This window comes from Akebia trifoliata, chromosome 6, assembly GCF_017979445.1.
Source record: "Akebia trifoliata isolate Shusen 1 chromosome 6, ASM1797944v1, whole genome shotgun sequence".
NCBI lineage: Eukaryota > Viridiplantae > Streptophyta > Magnoliopsida > Ranunculales > Lardizabalaceae > Akebia > Akebia trifoliata.
Genome location: NC_141380.1, coordinates 1,166,378 through 1,183,325, shown reverse-complemented (window position 1 = coordinate 1,183,325; position 16,948 = coordinate 1,166,378). Strand labels below are relative to the sequence as shown.

The following is a 16,948-nucleotide window of genomic DNA, read 5'->3' as shown; positions in this document are numbered from 1 at the left end:
GTTTACAACTTAGATATGTACAATACCTTCTCACAATCGCATGTTATTTGAATAAGAGTTTTGATAATATGATTAATTAGTGGCATACTCAACCGGGTTCCTAGCGTGGATAAGTTTGGAAGTCGTAGATCTTTACACCTTAACATACACGACTCCCTCAGGATGCTTTTTTTATTATCAAAAAGTGCAATCGCATATCTTGAGACATACGAATCTACGGTTTCCAAACTTGTTCACGTCAATGAATCCATTGAGTATGCCACTTGACGAGTCATATTATCACGATTATTTGAATGATGGTGGGACAAGTCATTTGTATGATAAAAATAAGAGATATAAGAGAACTCAAAAGATTGGAAAGTGCTTTTCGCAATGTAGGCCAATTGAAATTTTTCTTTGAAAAGGGTAATAGTAAGAAGAGAAAATGATGCAATGTTCTACCCCAAACACCAGGTATTGTTTTTTTTTTTCTATACCATCAAAGTTATGCCTCCATACCAACTGTGATTAATTAGGTAATACTTCAATAATATTCAAGTTGTTCATTTATGTTCTCAAATTTTAATTGTATTTAATTGATTAATTTCATTATAACATATACTAAATAATTTATGTCATTATATCAAGAAACAACATTTTCTATCAAAAAATAAAAACCAAATACATGTTTCTTAATTAAAGAAACACTCAGAAATGAAGCATATTTGAAGTTCTCACAGATAAACAAATCTGAAAGATGATAAAGAAGAGATAGAAATGAGAATGGTGACGGGGGAGATGGTGAGGAGAAGGGAGAGAGAGACAGGAAAGAATCATGCGATTTGAGATTTTTTTTTTTTTTGACATGTGGGACAAAAGACAAAAATCATTATATAAGAATCTTCTTTCTCCTGTTCACAAGTCATTTGGAAATATTTTGTACCACATGATACAAAATGGATGGTTACCCCCACCTCAATTTAAAATTATATATTCTTTTAAGATTTGAAATTATATGTTATATATAAGATTTGAAATTTTATATATATATATATATTATATATATATATATATATATATATATATATTATTTTAAGATTAGAAATCTTGAAAAGAGTTGTTGAGTCACATGGATTTTCATATTGGCAATCTAAAATCTAACACCACACTCTTCAAGGTTTCATAAAAAAAAAATCATGTTGAAAGGAAAAATTATCAAAACAGAATTTTTTATCTAACGTGTTCAATTTAAAATTAGAGTCATGATAAAAAGACACACTATCACATATACGATTGATGTGACAAGTGCAAAGAACAATAGATTTTTTTTTTTTTTGGGATACACAAGAAAAAAAGATCTTCGATTCTATGCAATTGCCACGTCAATTAGATAGAGACCGTGTATGTGTCAACTCATCATTTTATCATTAGTCTTAAAATTAAAATACAACGGAGTAAACAATCACTCCTTAATTTTACATGGAGTTGTAAAAAGAGCTTGAACACGTGGCATTATCACAACGATAAAAAAGTACCATAGGTGGTAAATGGATCAGAGATTTGCTGTTTAGAATGAGTAGTGATAATCTGATTACCTCACATGGCAAACTCAATCGACTACCCTAACGTGACAAGTTCGGGGAATCGGAGCTTTGCGCTCATCGGGATACATGATTCCCTCGAGATACACTTAAGAAAAAATGGGGAAGTGCCGCGGTGTATCCTGAGGAGTGCAGATCTATGGTTTCCGAACTTGTCATGTTAGGGTAGTCGATTGAGTTTACCAAGTGTGGTATACAGCCATGTCTAAGCTCATAAATTTTCTCTCCATTAACCAATCAATCTTGTTTTTTTCTTTCTTTTTATATATATATATGTTATAAATACACTTGGCAGCATGGCATTAGTTGATCACCTTAGCACATAAAATTCAAAACAGCAAATCTCTCTTTCATGAAAGGATCCGCTCAATCGACAATTAAATTGGATAACCTATAAGTTTGCGAATTATATGAAATTTAACTAAAAATTCGGCCATATTTACATGGACTCGATCGGTTCCCCTCTTCTTCTTCTTCGTCTTGCAAGTTGCAATTAATAATACTCTCGTCCATCCATCTCAAATAGTTAAATTTTAATATGTCGACTTGATACCACTCCCTCCCGTATCAATCCCTTTAATTCAACCATTTGTATTATTATATTAAATAAAGAGAAGTTGAGAAGAACAGAACAACAAAGTAATACACTCTCATCATATATCGCTTTAGTATTTTGTGAATTAGCTTCCTGTCTGATGATACAAGGTACAGTAGACCACAAAAGTTTCAGCCATGGATGATGCAACAACATCAAAAATTTCAACGCCATTGGGATCAGGATTGCATTCGTTTAACGATTCCGTAGTTTGTCTTAGTCCCTTTTAGCATCAACTCAAAGGGTTTAATTTTTAAGGATGACCTTTTCCATTATTCAATGCCTGTTCTTTTGTTGGAGCTCTCTCTAATGTCCCTAACCACAATTGGCATCCACATTATTCTCAAGCCTTTTGGACAAATATCCATCGTTGCGCAGATACTCGTAAGTGATTAACTTTTTTAATCTATGGTTTGTTCATTTGTTGTGTGAATTAAATTAAGTCGTTGATGATTATTTAATTTATTATGTCCCCCGCTGCGTGCCTAGGGTGGTGTTGTACTTGGTCCTTCACTGGTCAGCCAGAACCGAATGTTTGCCAAGGTTGTGTTCCTACGTGAAGGCATGATGTTACTTAATCTATTTGCAATGTTTGGACTTATATTCTTCCAATTCCTTGTGGGAGTAAAGATGGACCTTATGATGCTTTTGAAATCAGGGAAAATAGTCATAACTACAGGTATTTTGTGCTGCATGTTACCTTTTATAATGAGTACAGCTGTAGCCCATCTCCTGTGTTCAGGTTTCAATATGGAACAAAGTACAAGAAACTCTCTAAACGCAATAGCATATATCCACTCTCAATCTTCCTTCCATGTTATTACTTGCTTTCTAAGAGGCCTCAAGGTTCTCAATTCCTAGCTTGGTCGCATAGCCACAACCACATCGATGTTAAATACAGTTTTAAATTGGATTATGATAGGAATTGAATCCATCAAAGATGGAGAGTATCAGTCGTTAGACATGTTGACATGTGGTATCAAGTGCTATCCTCATTATCATTAGTATGTATTCCATGCGCCGACTTGCATTAAGAGCAATCAGACAGACTCCCGAAGGAAAACTAGTACATGAATCCTACATCTTTGCAACTGCAATATTGATATTGGTGTGCTCGTTTATTAGTCAGGTCATTGGCAATGATTTCAATGCAATTCCATTTCTAATGGGTTTGGTTATACCTTTTAGGATCTACTTTAGAAGTGAGGTTTGACTCTGTGATTACAATGCTGTTCTTGCCAATCTTTTTCACCGTCTATGGTTGAAGGACAAATGTCTTCGCCATAAAAAACTTCAAGATTTTGTGCCTCGTTGAATTCCTCGTATTTATTTCTTTCTTGATGAAGGCCATAGGGACCATGTTGCCTCCTCTCCTCAACAAGATGCCTTGCCAAGATACATTCTCACTTGCTCTCATCTTGAACTCCAAAGGCATAATTGAACTAGCAAAATACACTCATGAAAAGGTTATCACTCATGTAAATTGCCGCTGTAATCATCAAGGAGTTCGCTGCTACAATCGCCTAAGGGAGGAGATGGTTTCAGTAGGAGAGTGGTTTGTTCTTTGTTGAGGGTTCCCAAATGAAGAATGGGTTTCTGTTTTGATATTGGGATATATCGAGGAAAATAGTTATTTGATGCGGGGTATTTTTGGAACCACAACAAATAATTGATGAAAATAAGAGCATTGTGCAAAAACAAAATTAAGAAGTACCACTCTCAGTACTTCTCTAAAAAATACTAATTTTACTTTTTTAAAAATTTATTTTTCCAAGGGATCGGGTGTCCAAATGATAGAGTAAGTGCTTCTGGTTCCTCGGTAGAGCCAAAAATACTTGGAGAAGTCAATCGAAACAAGGCCCAACTCTTTTTGCTTTTTTAATTTTTAATTTAAAAAAGTCAAATAAACAATGTTCGTTTGGATATTTTTAACTCTCGCGAATATCAACAAAAGCCCAAAAACAACTTTTAATTAGGTCTAAATGGGACTTCTTTATTTTGCTTCTACGCAAAGTCGATCATCGAAAACAGCTTAAGTATAATGATCGAAATACCCTTCACCTTTATTTGAATTTCCAACGGAAGTACACCTAAACCTTATCGACTTTCAACAAGTGTAAACCCCTTCCTCATCTTTCTCGTTGCAACTCCCAGCCTCTTTATGATCTATTCTTCTTTCCCAAGCCTTCTAGGTTTTATACCTGAGAGATACGAAGCCTGCTCTGTGCGCTTAACGAAATCGGAAGAGCTTTCGTAGTCATTCACCATTGAAGCTCTTACTCCACAAACCCTAGAACCAGAGGGGCTGTTCGTTTGAGCTTCAGAAGCCGATCTTTTTGCAAAAACTACAGGTATGCCACACGCACAGCTCGACATTTCAATTTCTCTCTTGCTCCTTCCTGTGTTTTAGTTTTGATTTCGATTCCCCCCCCCCCCTCTATTTGATGTTAATCTGTTGAATCCATTTCTCCGTTTTGCTTCTCTTTCATGAATTTTCGATTATGATTTTCTTCTCTTCTTTGTTTTTTGGGGTATTTAAGCAGATTTCTCTTCTCTGTTTTGTTGTTCCTACGTCCTCAAGTCTACGATTGGTACAGGGATAAGGAAAATCAAACTTACAAATAAAAAGCCTTATAATTGTAGAGATTTGGGAAGAAGGGCAAACTTCTTTAGGAATTGATAGGGTGGAACAATAATGATGTATCCTGCAATTTTGTTTTGAAGGGTAGACATCATTTCTACTCTTCTATCAAACCCCTATTCTATCAAACACCAACAACCACACCAGAACAAAACACAACAATAACTCTTCAATTTACAATCCCATTTACAAGAATCTACTAATCCAATTTACAAGAATCACACCAGAATAAATCTTTCTTAATTAAAGTACACCAACAACCACACCAGAATAAATCTTTCTTTGGGGAACATTTGTTCTTCTAATAAGCTTGGCATTATTGATTCCTAAAGCATCTTTCTCTATGCAATGTTGATGGGAAAGAAGAAATTGTTTACTTCTCTCATTACCAAATTATTAATGGGCGGCATTTGTTTTTACACGTATATAACTTGCAAAAATTAGTATTTATATAGTGTTAGAATTATTTTTATAATTAATTTAAAATTTTGTTTTAAAATTTTCAAATGGATGTTCTAATTTAATAACGTGTTGTCATTTGATGTAATGTAAAGATATGCATGAATCAACCAAGTCTTAACCCAACTCAACTTGATTCAGTTTGATTCAACCTAATCTCGGTCTCTGGTTGGCTTTTGGGATTCCTCGCAATGAGTCCAGAACGACATTGATTCCATTTTCGCACTTTGTTTCTTTATATGTGATTAGTCTCGCAGATTGTCATGTATTGGAAATGGGTATTGTCCGAAAAGTCATTTTTGAAAGATTTCGCAATGCCCAATGGAGTTTTTGTATGAGTTGGTACTCGAAAGCATTTTCTAATGATCCTTTTGAGTTGAAATTAACTGAATAAAATATAATCAAGGAACTCATTGAACTATTAACATTTACTTGAATTGAGACAGAATGGGAAACACTAATTCAGTAAGGATTTTTGTAGGAATGAGACTTTATTTCACATTGATGGGTAAGCAATAGTTAAAAATGGCTAATTTATTTATTTATTTAAGTTCAATGGTTTTATATAGATTCACAAGGGCACCCCAACTTTTGCTTATTGCATCACAATTTATTCAAAGAAAGATTTATTAAGGAGATGTAACTATTGCATTTTTTATTAAAAATAATTGTTCCCCAATCTTCCTTTTGTAAATTGGATTAGTAGATGCTACAATCACAATGGAAGCTTATGGGTTGTTCTTTTGAGTTCAACGCAGAGTATTGCCTTTTCGACTTCTTTTGAAGGGATACAAAGGTACTTTTTAAGGTTTTGTTTTTTCCTATGTACAGATTCATGTAATCAAATTTTAACCATTGATCATCTTAAGAAGAGAAATTTTATCATTTTGGACACTTGCTTCTTAAGTTGGAGAACAAGAAATTTGTGAATCATCTTTTTCTTCATTGCCCATAGCCTATGACATTTGGTGTTCACTCATTTCTAAATTCAACATGGCTTGGCTTTGACCCAATTTTACTAGGGAAAGATGTTGCTATGTGTTAAGGCACTTGAAAAGAAAGAAATTGTAGGGTGTTTGAAGGTAAAGAAGAGGTCATCCACAACATTTTTCCCAATATTATAAAGCCTTGATGTTCTTTTGATACAAGAAATTTAAGGAGTGTAGGGGTGTTCTTCTTAAGAATTGATGTTTAAGTGGGGTTGCTTGTAAAATTGGAGTGGATGAGAGTTGTTTTTTTTATTGTTTTAACTTGTTTTTAGTTGGGTTCCCTTGGAATGTTTTCTCCGCCTCCAAAGTGCTTTTATTTTTATATAATTTACCTTATATTTTTATATATAATTTACCATCACTTGTAATATGTATTTTTCCTTTTTTTTTTTAGAGAAAAAGATTTTGATTTAAATAAATCTAGAACATTAGCCCATAGATGATAATGGCCACCAATGTATACTTGGAGAGGTTATATTGCTGTACCAACTTTCTTATGTAACAACTTTCTCATAGATTTGGTTTGTTTTAAAGTAGTAAATGTTGTGATTAAGGATGACTCAACAAGAACTGATCAGTAATAATGAAGCTGAAAACAGTGAATATGATTCATTTAATGTGATTTAATTTGTTTGTGCCTTGTATGTGAAGAGAATTCTTGATGTATTTATGTAAATGTTATGTGAAATTATCTTTTGTCAACATTTATGTGATTTTAGTCTTTTAATCTGCTTTGGTAATATGTTTTTTTCATCTTCTTTTCTGATAGGTGTTTTTGTGTATTAATTTGTTAATTTTTCTACTCATTTTCTTGGCGATTCTTTGTGTTATTTGATCATGCATGTATTGTTCTCGTTCCTTAATATTTTTTCAATGAAACCAGAATATCTAAGCTTTTGGGAGGTTCAATTTCTTTTGAAACTAGAATTAGAACAAAAAAAAATAAAAATATAATGGTTATGGTTCTAAGTACCTTAGAAATCGAATCGGAACTGACCCATTGATACCCCTGTATACTATCACTTATTGATAATATAAAATTTAATATGATATATAATATAAAAAAGAGTGCTGATAATTTGATGTACTTTTGGTGCACACACTTGACGCATGTTGACGTGGAAGCACATAACTCATTAAAAAAAAAGAAGAGAGAAAGGTTCTGTCTCTTTCCCGTTCTCGACTTACATATATTTTTTTTTAGATTTCAAATCTTAAAAAGGATCGTCGAGTCCACATTGGTTATCACGTTGACAATCCAACAACACAGCCATCTAGATTTCATGAAAATATTCATATTCAAAATATATAGACATATATTAAAAAAAATTGTTTTTGAGCTTGATCTAAGGTATTTAAAATGGAAGGCCACTGGGCACCCAAATTTAAAAATAAAATTTACCGCTGAAAAATAATTGTCTTTGTTTCTTTAAAGTTTATATAATTTTATCCCCTACAACCCCATTTCATCGGATTATGATTTTAAATGTCATAAGGTGATCAAATTTGAAAGTTTCGTTTTTTCACTATGGGCTTCGAGAAACTCTCTTTTTTTTATTTTTTTATTTTTTATAATAAGTTCTGTGCTTCCATGTTATGGTGCGTCAGTTAAAAGTAAGTCAAATTATCGGCACTCTATAAAAAAAAGTAATTTTCAAATATTTACAAGTAGTCAGGTTAAATCTCTAATGATTAATGACAGTCTAACACCTCCACGTGGCATACTAAAAATACTCACTGACGTGGGGTTTGCCAAAACCATAGATTTTCTTTCATAGGGATACACAACTGCACAAATTTATGGGGATATGCAGTCATGTATCCCAAGGAATAAAGTCTATGGTTTGGGCACACCCCACATCAAGTGAGTATTTTTAGTATGCCACGTGGGGGAATTAGATTATCACGACTCATTTCTAATTGTAGGAATTGTGAATCTATCACGACTTTTTTAAGAGTGGTGATAATATGACTCCCCATGTGGCATACTCAATCGACTCCCTGATGTGGGTTGTGCCATAACCATAACCATAGACTTTATGCCTCAAAAAACACAATGGCACATCCCCATATACACAACTGCACAGATTTATGGGAGATGTGTGGTTGTGTATCCCAAGGCATATGTTTATGGTTTTGGCACACCCCACATCAGGGAATCGATTGAATATGCCACGTGGAAGAGTCATATTATCACAACTCTTTTTTTAAAAAAATTGGAGAATTTTATCACTCGGCCATCAAACTCTTTCATTGGATGTAAGACATCCTTAATAAAGAGGTAAGTCCGTAGACTTCCTTCTTTCCAGTTTTCTTTCCACTTTTTTATCAATCTCAAGTTCTCAACCCAAGGACAACGGAAGGAACTGAGAACCTTTAAAAATGTCATGATGTCTCACAGCTTCTTAATGGTATGTTATGTCCAACGAAAAAAATGGGAGGAGGTTAACACCCCCAATGAGTGCTTGGACCTTAGCATTTCTATATGTATTTTTAATTTCGAATGAGTTTGATTCCTCTAATCTCCTTTGTATTTTTTTCTTATCTCTCTGTCTCTTCATACAAGGAACTCGGCCAAAAGCTTCAGCTATGGAGAATGCAACAAGATCGAAACTTTCGATGGGATGGCTTAATCTCTACATACAAGAACAACCAAATGCACAATCACAGAATAATTCTGAATTTTGCTTGAGTTCCTATAGCATCAATTCAATGGGCATAATATTTGGTGATAAGCTTTTTCAATATTCAGTGCCCGTTCTATTGTTGGAGCTCGCTCTTATCTCCTTAATCACACCCACCATCCAAGTTCTTTTAAAGCCTCATTGGACAAATATCCATCATCTCGCAGATACTTGTACGTGATATTTTAATTTATGCTTTGTTGTGTGAGTTGAAGTGGTTTTAATTAGAGAGTTGTTATAATCTGACGCTCTTTTTTCCGGATGCCCCCATAACATAACCATAGATCCTTTGCTTCGGGATATACAAGAAATATATTTGTCGTTATATAACTGCCATGTCAGGGAGCATATATGAGCGTCTGAAAAAAAGAGGGTCAGATTATCATTGTACCTAATTAGATATTGCATGATTAGGGACACAAAATTGAATTAATTAAAGAGATTGGTACTCTCTCTCTCTCTTATTATATATATCAGAGTTTGCCTGTGAGCACAAGTATTCTCTCTAGGGTTACGAGGTAAAAATGGAAAAAATAATAAGATTAGAGGGATATTATTAAAAAAATCTTTGAGATTGAAGAGTTAAAATAGTAAAGTTAGAGGAGTATTATTACAAAAAGGGAAAAGGAGTGGGGGAGGCAGAAATCAATAAAGTGATCGATGGAAAGTTTATTCCCCACAAGTGTGCCTTGCCGTTGTGTTTTATTATATAGATATAAATATATCAAAATGGTTCAAGAGGCAGTAATTGTGACAACACTTGTAACAACAGTTTTTTCTAAACTACTTTTAATGGGATTAGAAGATTCGGAATGGGCTATGTTTTGGTGAGGATGATCTCTACGGTGAGGAGATCATCATCACAAAAAATCAGCCCATTCCAAAACTTCTAACCCCATCAAAAATGGTTTACAAAAAATGGACGGTCCACGATTTTTCAACTTGTAAACATGCGGCTAGAAGTTTTCGAATGGGCTGATTTTTGGTGAGGATGATCTCCTCACCGTAGAGATCATCCTCACAAAAAATAAGCTCATTCCAAAACTTCTAACCCATGTAGGACAAAAATGATTGGCTAAAATGTTGGCCAAAATGTTTGATGCTGAACGGTACCCATATATATATAAATGTGGCATGGACTGAGGGACCATGTAGAGTGTGGACCAAGGTCCACATTTGGGCCACGTCGACTACCCCGTTGGTCCAAATGAAACCTCAGCCGTCTTGTATGTGGTCTAGATTGGGTTTGAAAAAAAATCCCAAAGAAGACGTACTTTTTGGAGTCAAATCTTAAGTTTAAAAATTGACGGCCATTGAACCCTTAGATTTAAAATTGAAATCCAATGATGGAAAAATCTCTGTTTTCAATTCTGTTTTTTGAACAATTGTTTGGTTGATGATTAGTTATATATGTGCCCTAGGGAGGTATTATACTCGGTCCTTCACTGCTCAGCCAGAGCCATGCTTTTGTGCCGCATGTGTTCCCACCCCAAGGCTGGATGATACTTAATCGAATTTAAATGTTTGGACATATGTTCTTCCAAATCCTTGTTGGAGTAAAGATGGACGTTAAGATGCTTACAAAATCTGGGACAGAAGTCATTGCTACAGGCGTTTTAGCCTACGTGTTTCCTATTCTAATAGGTACAGGTCTAGCCAATCTCTTGGGTTCTAGTTTCAATATGGACAAAAACATGCGAGATTCTCTAAGATCAATAGCAGATACCCACTCCCAATCTGCCTTCCATGTTATTACTTGCTTCCTAAGTGAGCTTAAGATTCTTAATTCTGAACTTGGTCGCATAGCCTTGACTGCATCGATGATAACTACCTTTTTTAACTGGGCTGTGAAATTATATTATTTCACCATTGATTTAAAGAATCAATAATTAGACATATTGGCATGGTCTGTGGTATCATCTCTTTTTTTAGTGATTATTAGTATGTATTTCACGCATCGACTGGCATTAAGAGCAATCAGACAGACCCCAGAAGGAAAACCAGTAAATGAATCCTACATCTTTGCCATCATAACATTGATATTGGCGTGTTCGTTTATTAGTCAGGGCATCGGACATGTTTTTTACGCAGCGCCTTTTTTCTTGGCCTTGGTTATACCAGATGGACCACCCTTAGGATCTGCCTTAGAAGAGAGGCTTGAACCAATTGTTTCAGTGATCTTCTTGCCAATTTTTTTCACTATTTCTGGTTTAAAGATGGATGTGTTTGCCATAAAAAATTTCAAGCTTGTGTGTATCGTCGAACTTCTCATTGTTGTCTCTTTCTTGGCAAAGACCATAGGGACCGTGTTGGCTCCTCTCATCTACAAGATGCCCTTGCAAGATGCGTTCTCGCTTGCTCTCATCATGAACTCCAAAGGCATAATTGATCTATCCAAACACCTTGAAATGTCTCTCGCTCATGTACTGTACATAACTTTTACATCATTCACTATTTTTAATGTTGGAAGTCTAATATTCCCGGTTTTGCCTCAAACACATGGCACACGGGCTTACTAAGTTACGGCTAAGGAAAAAAAATTAGAAATTTAAATCTGATTCTATTATATTTGTATGCAAGTGCCTGGCATTGACTTGTCGTTCCAATCCGCATGTCATTGAAAAAACTTCAAAGGAGTGCTTAGGTTGATGCAGGGCATCATGCATACAAATTCGCACTCATTCTGATGTGGATGTAGCTATGGCCAAGATATTAAGGGACTATAGTTTATCATTGTTTGGAAATAATTTAATTTCTTTGTTATTATTCAAGGGAATATGACAGTCCTAGCTACTTATATTTATGAGGATTTAAAAAACCTCAAAATAAAAATATAGTTTTCGAATGGATCATCAGTAACAGTTTCCTAAAAATCCATTATTCTTGAGAATCCTTAGGAATATGTGTGTTTAATTTTACTGTCACTTAGACTAGATTTTTTTAAAAAAATATAGAAAAGAGTTTCTCTATTTTGTGTGTGCAGATTTTTGACCTGGAAATGTACTCGATTATGGTATTGTATTGGTGATAACTGGGGTGGTGTCACCCCTGGTAAGATACCTTTATGATCCATCGAGAAGATACCTAACATACAAGAGAAGGACCAGCCTAAACAATGGACATGGTACTGAACTCAGCATACTTGCTTGTGTCCACACCCAAGACAATGACTCAAGCATCATCAGACTCCTCGAAGCTTCCAATCCTAGCAGGCAGAGCCCTATTAATGTTTCTGTACTCCACCTTGTCGAAATGGTGGGTCGTAATGCCCCGTTACTCATAACTCACTGACGGAATACTAAAGCTAAAGATTCTGCTAAACCTTCTCTACCAGAATCCATCATCAAAGTCTTCAGAAGATATGAGCAAACCAACAAAGGCATCGTCTCAGTAGATGCCTTCACGTCCATCTCTCCTTTCGTGAGAATTCACGATGATGTGTGCTGGCTTGCTCTAGAGCAGAGAACTTCCCTTATAATTATTCCTTTCCACAAGCAATGGTTGATAACAAGTACGGTAGAGATATCAACTACCATTAGAAACCTCAACGTCAATGTAATCGACAAGGCCCCTTGTTCAGTGGGAATCCTTATCGATCACCACAACTTGAACTTGATTTCTTCTGTGGATGAGGGTAAAAAAATTTCATCGTCGTACAATGTCGGCGTTCTTTTCTTTTGTGGTGTTGACGACCAAGAAGCATTGTCATATGCAACAAGAATAGTAGAGCAACCAAACATAAGGCTCACAGTGATTCGTTTTTGCTCTAAGGACATTATCTCTGATAATATGAGGGTAAGGATGCTTGATAATGAAATATTGAGTAATTTTAGGCTGGTAACCTTACAAAATGATCGGGTTCGATACAAAGATGAAGAGGTGAGAGATGGGGGAGGAGTAGTAAATACGATTCAATCAATGGAGAATGCTTACGATCTTGTGATGGTTGGGAGACGACATGAGGAGTCCCCACTCACAGTGGGTCTTACAGATTGGACTGAATACCCAGAGTTAGGAATAATTGGAGATATATTGGCTGCACCAGATTTCAAGGGTGTGCCTTCCATCTTGGTGGTGCAACAAGCACAGGTATAGGGCATGCCCCAGCGCACCATTGAATCACAAGTTAGTTATTAGATTTTGAATAAGAATTTTTGTGAAAAGTTTACCAGTTTATAATGATGGGTAGCCCAAATACTCTTTTTGTTTTTGTTTTTGAATTCAAATTTGTTTGATAGAATTAGAACAGCTCACTGAGATTTGAATTATTTTTTCACTTCTCTGCTTTAAGAAATGGCATAGCAACACATTTCCCATCCTATGAAGCTATGAGCTTCTACAAAATTTTACCCATAAGGTCCAATTACAAAAGGAGCCCATAGAAATATTCTGCGTAAAATGGACTGAAATTAAAGAAAGGGCACTAAGAATTTCTTTGTTAGAAATATTTTTTCTTTTATTATGCTCATCTTCAAAAGCACCTAATTAATATAGAATAAAAGCCAATCCCCCACCACTTTAACCATATATTAGTTTTTGCAAATTACGAAGATATTTTTTTATTATTTTATTTTCAAAATCATCATCATGAATTTAAAACTGAAAAAAGAAAAAAGAAAAAAAAGTATTTGCACTATATTAAAAGATAAAATATGACATAAAATTTAAACGTAATATTTTAAAGTAATTATTAAACAAATTTAATCTTACATAAATCTTAACTACAGACCTATCTGTTGCATTTTTTTTATTTGTTCTTTTTCATCAAATACTTATTGGGAAATTTTATTGACATGCCAACTTTCTTTGAGGGTAGGCCAAAGTGAAAAAAAAAGAATAAAAAATTTATTCTTTCTATACTCGATCTTCTTCTTCTCTCTGTCTTCTCTAGAGATTCAACACCCCGATACCACTTCCTCCAATCTCTCTCACTCTCTGTTTTTTCTTCTTCTTCTCCTCCTTGCCTGAGTTGTTGAAATTGTTGGAGGTGAGAAGGGTACCCTTTGAAGAAATTATTGGATGGTGATTACATATCCAATAGGGTTTTATGTAGATTAAAAATATCCATGAATATGGAAAGATAATCCATCAATCCAATATAATATCCCTAATTAATTTTAATTGATCATAATTGAGACAAATCTAAGATTTGGAAGATATGTGATGAGATAAATCATAGCATTGATATAGTGTATCTCATGCACATTATTATAATGCATACACTTATCTCTATCACCCTTTGACATGGAGTGCCCAGCCCAAATTTTGGATTTTTAAAGGTGCTCCTAAATATTAGAGCCCCCTTAGAGTTCTTTTGGCATGTCAATAAAATTTCCCATACTTGTTATATCTGGTATCTAATGTATTTATTGTAACAAACTTGGTAAAGTAAGCTAGTTTTAGTAATAAATAGACAAGAATTTGCTGTTAGGAAATTTCTGTGATAAGTTGATTAACAGTTGGCATGATGCCACATGTATTGAAAAAAGCACGAGTGATTGGTTGGTGGAGAGAAAATTTTGAATGACTAAGAGTTCAGATTTTAAGTGTTTTTCAACTTATGTGGTAACATCCTAGTGGTTGATCAGATTTTCAACATATGTGGTAACATACACATGTGTACATGTGTGATTGGCGGATCCCAGATTTTTTAAAGTTCTGTGAGCAAAAATTTTTCCTTCTTAATGTGTGCCCTAAGGGTACACATTAAAGTGCACTAAATACACTTTGAAATTTGAAATTTGCACCAAAAAAATATTTTTTTACCAAAATACCCCACTATAGTAAAATAGGGATATAGCGAGGGTCGACGACTGTCATTATAGGGGAAACCGTCAAAAATACATATAGCGATAGCCACCCTGGTCGTCAATGTTGTCGCTAAAACCACCGACGCTATATGTATTATCGACGGCCAACTAACTTTATAGCCTCTAAAAACATGATCTGATGCTTGAGGGTTGTAGAGGATAAAATTCTACGAAATTTGAAAAAAAACAATTTTTGAAAAAATTATTTTTTACCGTTGAATTTTAATTTTAAGTTTGGGAGTTCATCAGCCATCCATTTTCAAAAGCTTGGATCAAGTTTAAAAGAAATTATTTTTGATTTTTTTTGTTGTTCGGAGTTTTTCAATGAAATTTAGAGGGCTATGGTGTCAGATTGCTGTTGTGGTAATCCAATTGAGAAAAACAACATTTAGCAAGGCTTAAAATCTTACAATGTTTGTATGGAAAGTGTAAAAAACAAAAGATAATAAAAAGAAAGAGAGAAAGAGAAAAAGGTATTTTGGTATTAAATTTATCAAAACGCTGATTATTTTAATTTCTACCAATTAGTAAAAAGAACTTATTTTCATAAATGGTAATTTATCATTTTCAGAATTAATTTGAATAGTTCGCCATTTTGTATATTAATCAATTTTCAATAGCATTAAATTAGATAGTTGTTCTGGGAGTCATTTTTTTCTCACCAAATTTTTTGTCACAAACTCTTGTGCCACACGTCAAACATGTAAGGGAAGATTTTGTAATAAACAAGGGTAATTTTCTAAAGGGACTGACTATTTGCAAACCATTAATCGTGAGTTGCACACCAAATTAGTAAAAAAAACTTATTTTCATTAATGGTAATTTATCATTTTCAGAATTGATTTGAATAGTTCACCATTTTGTATATTAATCAATTTTCAATAGCATTAAATTAGATAGTTGTGGGAGTGATATTTTTCTCACCAAATTTTTTGTCACAAACTCTTGTGCCACACGTCAAACATGTAAGGGTAGTTTTTGTAATAAACAAGGGTAATTTTGTAAAGGGACTGACTAAACAAGGGTAATTTTGTACAGGGACTGACTATTTGCAAACCATTAATCGTGAGTTGCACACCTAACTTTACCCCCTCCCCCTCCCCCTTTTAGTTTTTTATAGCCTCTGTTAACCTCGAGGTTGCACTTCAATACATAATCTTGAAGGGTTTAAAATTTATTCATCTTCTTGTAGTTTTGAATTCTTTGCTTGTGATCTTCATTTATGATCTATTTTTCTCACGATCAATTTTCCACATGTTCCCTTTTGGTCCAATTTAAGGGATTGATTGTCTAATCTCTCTTTAGATTTGGTTTAGAAATTAATATATACCTATGTTTGAATCTCATCTCTTGGATTTTCATGATTTTTTATCTAATCGAAGTGTCAAAAGAGATATCTTTATTTTTACTTTTATATTGTGGAATCATTGTGCTTATGTTACTCTTTTGCAATTGTTCTTCTTTTAAATAAAACGAATCAGAGACACTGAATATTAATATATATATATATATATATATAAATTGCAAACTCCCATTTTTAAATATAAAAAGAAGTGTGGCCCTTTCTATTTTATGCTATTGGTTTTCTTTAGTGAAATCTTCTTTTTATTGCTAATATTTCTTTGGGCATTGTGAATGATTTTTTGCTCACAGCCGAACAGCCGTTAGACGTGTGGCTAGGGTTGCCAACGGATGCTTATCGGTTCGGATACAACAATATCCAAATCCGAATCTTAAATTTTTATCTGATATTCAAATTCGACAGATATCCTAAAACTTTATCTGAATTCGAATTCGATTATCCTATCGGATATCAGATAATATCCTATTAGAATTCGAATAATTTGTATATTATAAAAAACACAATTTTCCTTATTAAAAAAAAATCTATTATATATTATACTATTTATATAATAAATAATATAAAATAAATTATATTATTTATATAAAAAATAAATCAAATAAAATAATTTATATTATATATTATTTCAAATCGGATATTATCAGATTTGAAATGTTGATATCTGAAGCCGAATCCGATAAGGATTCGAATATATAAAACTATCCAAATTCGAATCCGATATCTGAAATTTTTGGATAATATTCATTTTTTCGAATTCAAATTCGAATCAGATTCCAATTTTCGACTATCCGTTGACACCCCTACATGTGGTGCAAATGACATCATTC

The 16,948-nt window shown here is 33.9% G+C and overlaps 1 pseudogene across 1 annotated transcript; it reads left to right on the top strand.

Annotated features, from left to right (window-relative positions):
- Positions 1–10,369: 10,369 nt before the first annotated feature.
- LOC147399423 (cation/H(+) antiporter 15-like) lies at positions 10,370–13,188 on the top strand (annotated as a pseudogene). The gene is made up of 2 exons (XR_015179514.1): positions 10,370–11,371; positions 11,932–13,188. The product of XR_015179514.1 is annotated as a cation/H(+) antiporter 15-like (transcript).
- Positions 13,189–16,948: the final 3,760 nt, after the last annotated feature.